Source organism: Silene latifolia, chromosome X (assembly GCF_048544455.1).
Source record: "Silene latifolia isolate original U9 population chromosome X, ASM4854445v1, whole genome shotgun sequence".
In the NCBI taxonomy this organism is placed as follows: Eukaryota; Viridiplantae; Streptophyta; class Magnoliopsida; order Caryophyllales; family Caryophyllaceae; genus Silene; species Silene latifolia.
This window is the reverse complement of record NC_133537.1, coordinates 30,590,174-30,596,217: the sequence shown is the minus strand read 5'-3', so window position 1 is coordinate 30,596,217 and position 6,044 is coordinate 30,590,174. Positions and strand designations below refer to the sequence as shown.

Genomic DNA, 6,044 nt, shown 5'->3' with positions numbered 1-6,044 from the left:
CTTACGTAGTCTAATTGACTTAAAATGACCCTGCCCGATAGTCGACAGAATCTAAAATGTTCCCGACGACAGGTCCTTGGTTCAGACCCCTTGAGCCGCCTTGCGTCGCCATAGTCGTCAGGTTGTAATCTTCGATTGACCTGATGGCTATAGTTTGACTTTCGCCTTGTCTAAGCCTCACTCAAAGTAGGGACTCTGTAGATACCTCATTTCTACACCTTCCGCCAACCACGCAGTGATGATTGTGCCGCATACTTGGTACACAAAACGATTTATGACAGTCCGTAAGTTTATGGTCAGGTGATAGCTCAAACACTTATGTCTACCCCTTGGTCGTCATCTACGCACCGATACGGTCGTTTTGACAGTAATTAGAGTTCATTTGGAGTCCGGGTGAAAAACCGCTTCATTTTCTAAGAAACCGTTAAAATGCCGAGTCGGAATGTTCTAGATATTTATTCCTAAATTAAATTTTATATATTTTGGTAAAATATATCCCATATATCATATTTTACGGAATAAGGAAGTAGAGATCTACAGCAGTTCAATAATAGAAACGCGGAAATCTTTTTTCCGCAGGAGGAAACCTCTAGGGAAATGACGCAGCAGGTGCTGCACCTCTTGGAAAGACCGCGGAAAGTGTTGCGCCTCTTCTCCAGCCTGTCTTTGGCTGTTTACGTAATATTTCCGTGATTTATTTCCAAATTTTGTGTCATTCCAAAACTCTTCACAATTTTTGGTATAAATAGAGACCTCCGGTCTCCATATTTTTCACGCGAGTGTCCGCCCTTCTCTTCTCCCCTTGCATTCTAGACCTTGCTCTAAGCTTTCGACGCCTACGCGCTTGATCATTCGACCACGTAAGCGCAGATCATTCTAAGTACCAGTCACGTTGCATGACCAACCAATTTGACCACTACACATCAATCAATTAATCTAAAATCCTCCAACGAGGGCACTTTCTACATACACTCGAGTCGAGCAATCACTAACTTTAACTTAGTCAATCTCGTTTCGTCAAACATGTAAGTCTGAGGGTGTAAATCCCATCTTTAATTTATTGTATTTTATTTTTGTACTCATTAATGTAAGGTTTACGTCAAAAGTATATTTAAAACCGACTTAGAAAAATCCTTTTATAAAACTGTTTTTACGGAACAGCGGATTCCAGACGTCGAGAAGAAACGCAGCAGCAGCTACGCCTCTTCGAAGGGTCGCAGCATCTGCTGCGCCTCTTCCAGAGGCTGCCGCTGCTCCTACTCTTCTTCTTCTTCCTCGGGTTTTCTGTTGTTTCTTTCTTTTTGTCTTATTTTCTTATTTTCTTTCTTTCTTCAGTACATAAACCATGTTTTACTAATTCCTTTTCAATTATAATATTTTTTCTCGACTTAAATACCTTATAACTCGATATTAGCGGGTTTTCGTCATTAAATCAAACCCGGATTTTAGGAACTTCTCGACTTAAATTCATTCTTTGGTACATAGTTTCCTTTATTTATTTTCAGTTTATTAAACTTTATTCGATTTCCCAGTTTGTTCCTTTTGTAATTCCGACATCGTGAATAAATCTAATTCGTTCTAACTCCTTCTAACTCGTTTTAATCCGTTTTTATCGTTTTTATGACGATTCCAGATGTAATTAATTTGCTAAATCACTTCCACTTGAGTCTAAATATCAATAATTAATCGTAATTATGCCAACAAACATTAACAAACTGCGGTTCTGACTTCAGAGCCAGAGCTCAACTCAAGAACATACGCAGGAATAGCTGCGCCTCTTCTAAGGGATGCAACAGATGCTGCGCCTGTTCTGAGATGATTTATGTCCCTGAACTTCCGTTCTTGCTTTGACCTAGCCTTTAATTATGTGTTTAATCAACTAATAATCATAATATCACCCTTAATCTGACCTATTTTATTACTTTAATTTTCAACCCTTTTATTTTATCTTCAAAATTCCGTCTTAAGTGTACCTCTTGACGTAAATCAATTAACCTTTCTAATTCATTTGTAATTTCAATTATCGTTTTTATTTATGTATGGTTTATTTGCTCATATTCACATGTAATCAATTCTAAATACCAATTCGAGATTATTAATTGCTAAATTATTTGCTCACCGACATAGTTTAATTCACATGCTAGGATTAATCTGTGGATGTTGCATTGCATGCATATAACCGACGACATATCAAATATGAGTAATTTCCCTAATCATTAGTAGAGGCCGTTATCGAGGCGTGCGGGATTAGGTGTTCAGTAAAAGGACTTCCTAATACGTACCCTCACCCCTTACTCCAGATCTTTGTGAACATCCATGTTCATTGGCATCCACGAGAGTCATTCTAAACATAGAATGCTAAGGGTAACGAGTTCTTAGTGTTCATGTCACTACTTTGTGTCTTGACAAGGCATAAGGTATTCGAACGGTTCCAATTTTCCATAAAAATTGGTGGCGACTCCACAAATGCAGGCTTATTCAACCTTTCACCGGTTTCAATGCCTCACAAATCGGTAACGGCCCATGACATGCTTTGGATATCTAAGGTTCTGTGGGAGAAGTGCCGTCGCCTTAAGCATTCACAAATGCGCGGGTGGCCCATGTGATGTGACCATAATTAGAGCATATTTAGTCGCCTAATTAGCCTTGTTCCCATGCTTTTTAGTGCATATTTGGGTCATTTATTGTCTTTAGTTCTTTGTTTTGCATATTCTTTGAGGTTTTGTGTCCTTGGTAGGAAAGGAGTGCAAACCTTGCATTTTCATGGCAAAATGAGGCTAAATTGATTGAATTCAATGACCAAGCATCAAGGAGAGACAAGATTAGAAGGCCTTTGTACATACTATAGTAGATGGGCAATGATGAGAAAAGATCCTTGCATCCCCGGGGAAATACTCAAGGATTTTATGAAGAAAAAGGAAGAAAAGAAGAAGGAATGAAACTGTCTGACAATCCGTGCGGATTGCCCTGAAGACGCCTGTCCCTCACCCACAATCCGAGCGTCTTCCTCCACACGATGCCTGGGCAAATCCTCCACAAGACGCCCGTCTTCCCCCTCGGGACGCCCGTCCAGAAGCTCCCAAATCCGCCCGTCCCGTGCCAAAAACGTCCGGATTCCCAGACAGTACTTTCGTCTTCTACGAGCTTCAAGGAAGGATGCGCATCTTTTTCTAAGACCCGCAAAAAAGAGACCGGAGTCTCCCTAGAGACCGGCGATTCCTCAAGGACTTAATCGTCATTTAAGCCCTTAGTAAACCCTAATTTATGTACCTAATCCCCACTATAAATACCCCATTAGTCTAATTAGAAGAGTATGTTCATCTTAGCAATCTTTAGTGTAGTTAATATCAATCAAATCTCTCTTTAATCTTGTAATCAACATATAATCAAGTTTTAATACAAGTTTTATTTCCTTAATCTCTCTCTTGTTCATCCTTTATTTTGGGTAATTGAAGATTATTTGGGTTATTATTGGGAGATTGACAACCTTACAATCAAGCATCAAGCACTTCTTTTATTCTTTGCTTTATTATTGGAATCATTAGTAGGTATAATTCTCTTAATCCCTTTTTAATTATTGTTAATCACTTTCATTTATTCCATGTTTCACTTTGTTGGTATGATTGACAACCTTGCTAGCATGTTCAACATGATAATGAGTGAGTAGTTTCCTTAGCTAGGGTTAATGGGTAATTAGGGGAAACCAACATGGGGAATGATTCATGCTTAAATTAATATGCTTTCATAGTTTATTTGCTTGCTTGTTGTGATCTCAACTTATGCACATGTTATGTTTGATGAAATGCGAGCCTATGAATCCTTGCATTTTTTACCCATCACCTATCTTTTCAATGAGACTTGTAAGACATAAACCAACTCGAGTCTCATTAGACCATGCATATTGTTGAGTAGGGAAGATTAAGTCGACTTGTAGGTGCTGTACAATCTAATCGATTCAGCTCCGGGACCCAAACTTTTCTAGGATTGTAAGATATAAACAACCTCGATCCATCACAATAATAATTGCTTGCTTATAACTTGAGAATATGTTTGTATGATCAATTCCCATGAATCCCCTATGACCCCATGACACCCTAGTGCCTTTTATCAATTGTTTACATCCCTTTTAATTCATCTTGCTTGTTTCTTTCATTGCTATTTAGTTTAGTGATCTTCTACTTCAAACCCCAATTGTGACACCCTTAGACACCACTAGTTGCAATAGAAATCTCATCTCAATTCCCGTCCCTTGGGATCCGACCTTTATTTGCCTCTTTACTAATTGTAGAGTTTTTTGTGAAGTTATAAATTGTGTTTTGGTCTAGGTGCTCCTAACGACAAGTACTGAAAACTAAGCCCTCACGAGGGATCACGACCAAAAATGGCGCCGTTGCCAGGGACGGTGTTAACTTGATTTAGATTTTCTTGTATTGTTATTAGTTGTGTCTTTCTTTGCCTTGGGGAAGTAAAACTCCTCAAGGTTTGTTCTAATTATTTTCGAGTTGTTTGATATTTTGCATGTCTAGAAGATCATAAGGTAACTTTTTTACCCTTTGATCACGAAATTGAAAGGACTTTGACAACCAATAGAAGACTTTCTAGGAGAACTTTGAGAGGTATTGGTGAGGTTGTAGATATTCAACCAAATACTATTGAGTTCATCAACCCTTTTGCAAGAGAAGGTGAGGAGAACCCAACATAAAATCCAACACAAAATCAACCCACAATGCCTAAGTTTTCATCACATTCCGTACCCACCGAGGAGAACCTACCCAATGGTACTCCCACACCACAACATCTAACCGGAAATTTTATTGCCAAATCCGCATTTATCCAATTAGTCGAAAGAAGCCAATTTGGGGGGATGCCAAGTGAAGACCCTCATTCTCATATGGAGACTCTTTGTGACTATTGTGATGCGATTTCTCAAACCGGTGTAACTCAAGACCAAATTCGATGGGTCTTATTTCCTTTTTCTCTAATTGGCACCGCGAAACAATGGTTGAAAGGCCTTGATAAGGCTACTCTCGGAATTGATTCTTGGAAGAAATTGGCTCTAGCTTTCTACAAAAAGTTTTATCCACCGGAAAAGACTAACATGCTAAGAGCTAAAATTACGGGCTTTAAGTAAAGGGATGAGGAATATTTGTATGAAGCTTGGGAGTGATTCAAGGGAATTTATCGCTCATGTCCTCATCATGGACTTAGCGAGTGGTTCTTGGTACAACAATTTTGGAACGGTCTTTATGAAGATTCAAGGAACATTCTCAACATGGGATCAAATGGAATGTTCATCGAAGTTGATGACAATCAAACTTGGAACAAAATTGAGGAAATGGCGGTCCATAACTCACAATATGGTAGACCTCGCAAGGCTACTAGAGGAGGAAAGCATGAAGTGGACTCCATTACTCAATTAGGTGCTCAACTTAGTGCTCACATTGATACCATCAATTTGAAGTTTGAAAAAGCTATGGCTACACTTGAAGAAGCCTCAAAATCACCAAAGCATCATGTTAATGCCATGACGGCATCTTCATCAATCCCAAGTGGGATATGTGAGAATTGTGGAACTTTGGGACATGACCAAAGTGAATGTAGGGGAACAAATAAACAAGTGAATGCTTTTCAAGCATACAAGAGTGGCACCCCTTATTCAAACTATTACAATGAAAACACCAAATCCATCCAAATCTCTCATACAAAAGCCAAAATGTTCAAAACCCTCAACCAACATACACCCCACCTCCCATGAGAAACCAAAATCAAAGACCCTTTTACAACCAAAACCAAGGTTACCAAAATCAAACTCCATACAATCAACAAAATGACCAAGGTTTGGATGTTCAAAAAGCGGTCCTCCAAATGCAAAAGAATCAACAAGAGTTTTTCACTCAAATGCAAAAGGATAGTCAAGCAAAAGAAATCACCATCAACAACATCCTAGATCACACCAAAATGTTGGAAACCCAACTGACTCAACTAGCATCTTCAAGCTTACAAAGACAAAAGGGTCAATTACCACCTCAAAGTAATCCCCCAAG

At 38.9% G+C, this 6,044-nt stretch overlaps 1 non-coding gene across 1 annotated transcript; it reads right to left on the bottom strand.

Annotated features, from left to right (window-relative positions):
- Positions 1-5,098: 5,098 nt before the first annotated feature.
- LOC141624236 (small nucleolar RNA R71) lies at positions 5,099-5,205 on the bottom strand. The gene has a single exon (XR_012534046.1). It is a non-coding gene; the product is annotated as a small nucleolar RNA R71 (small nucleolar RNA).
- Between the last annotated feature and the right edge of the window lie 839 nt (positions 5,206-6,044).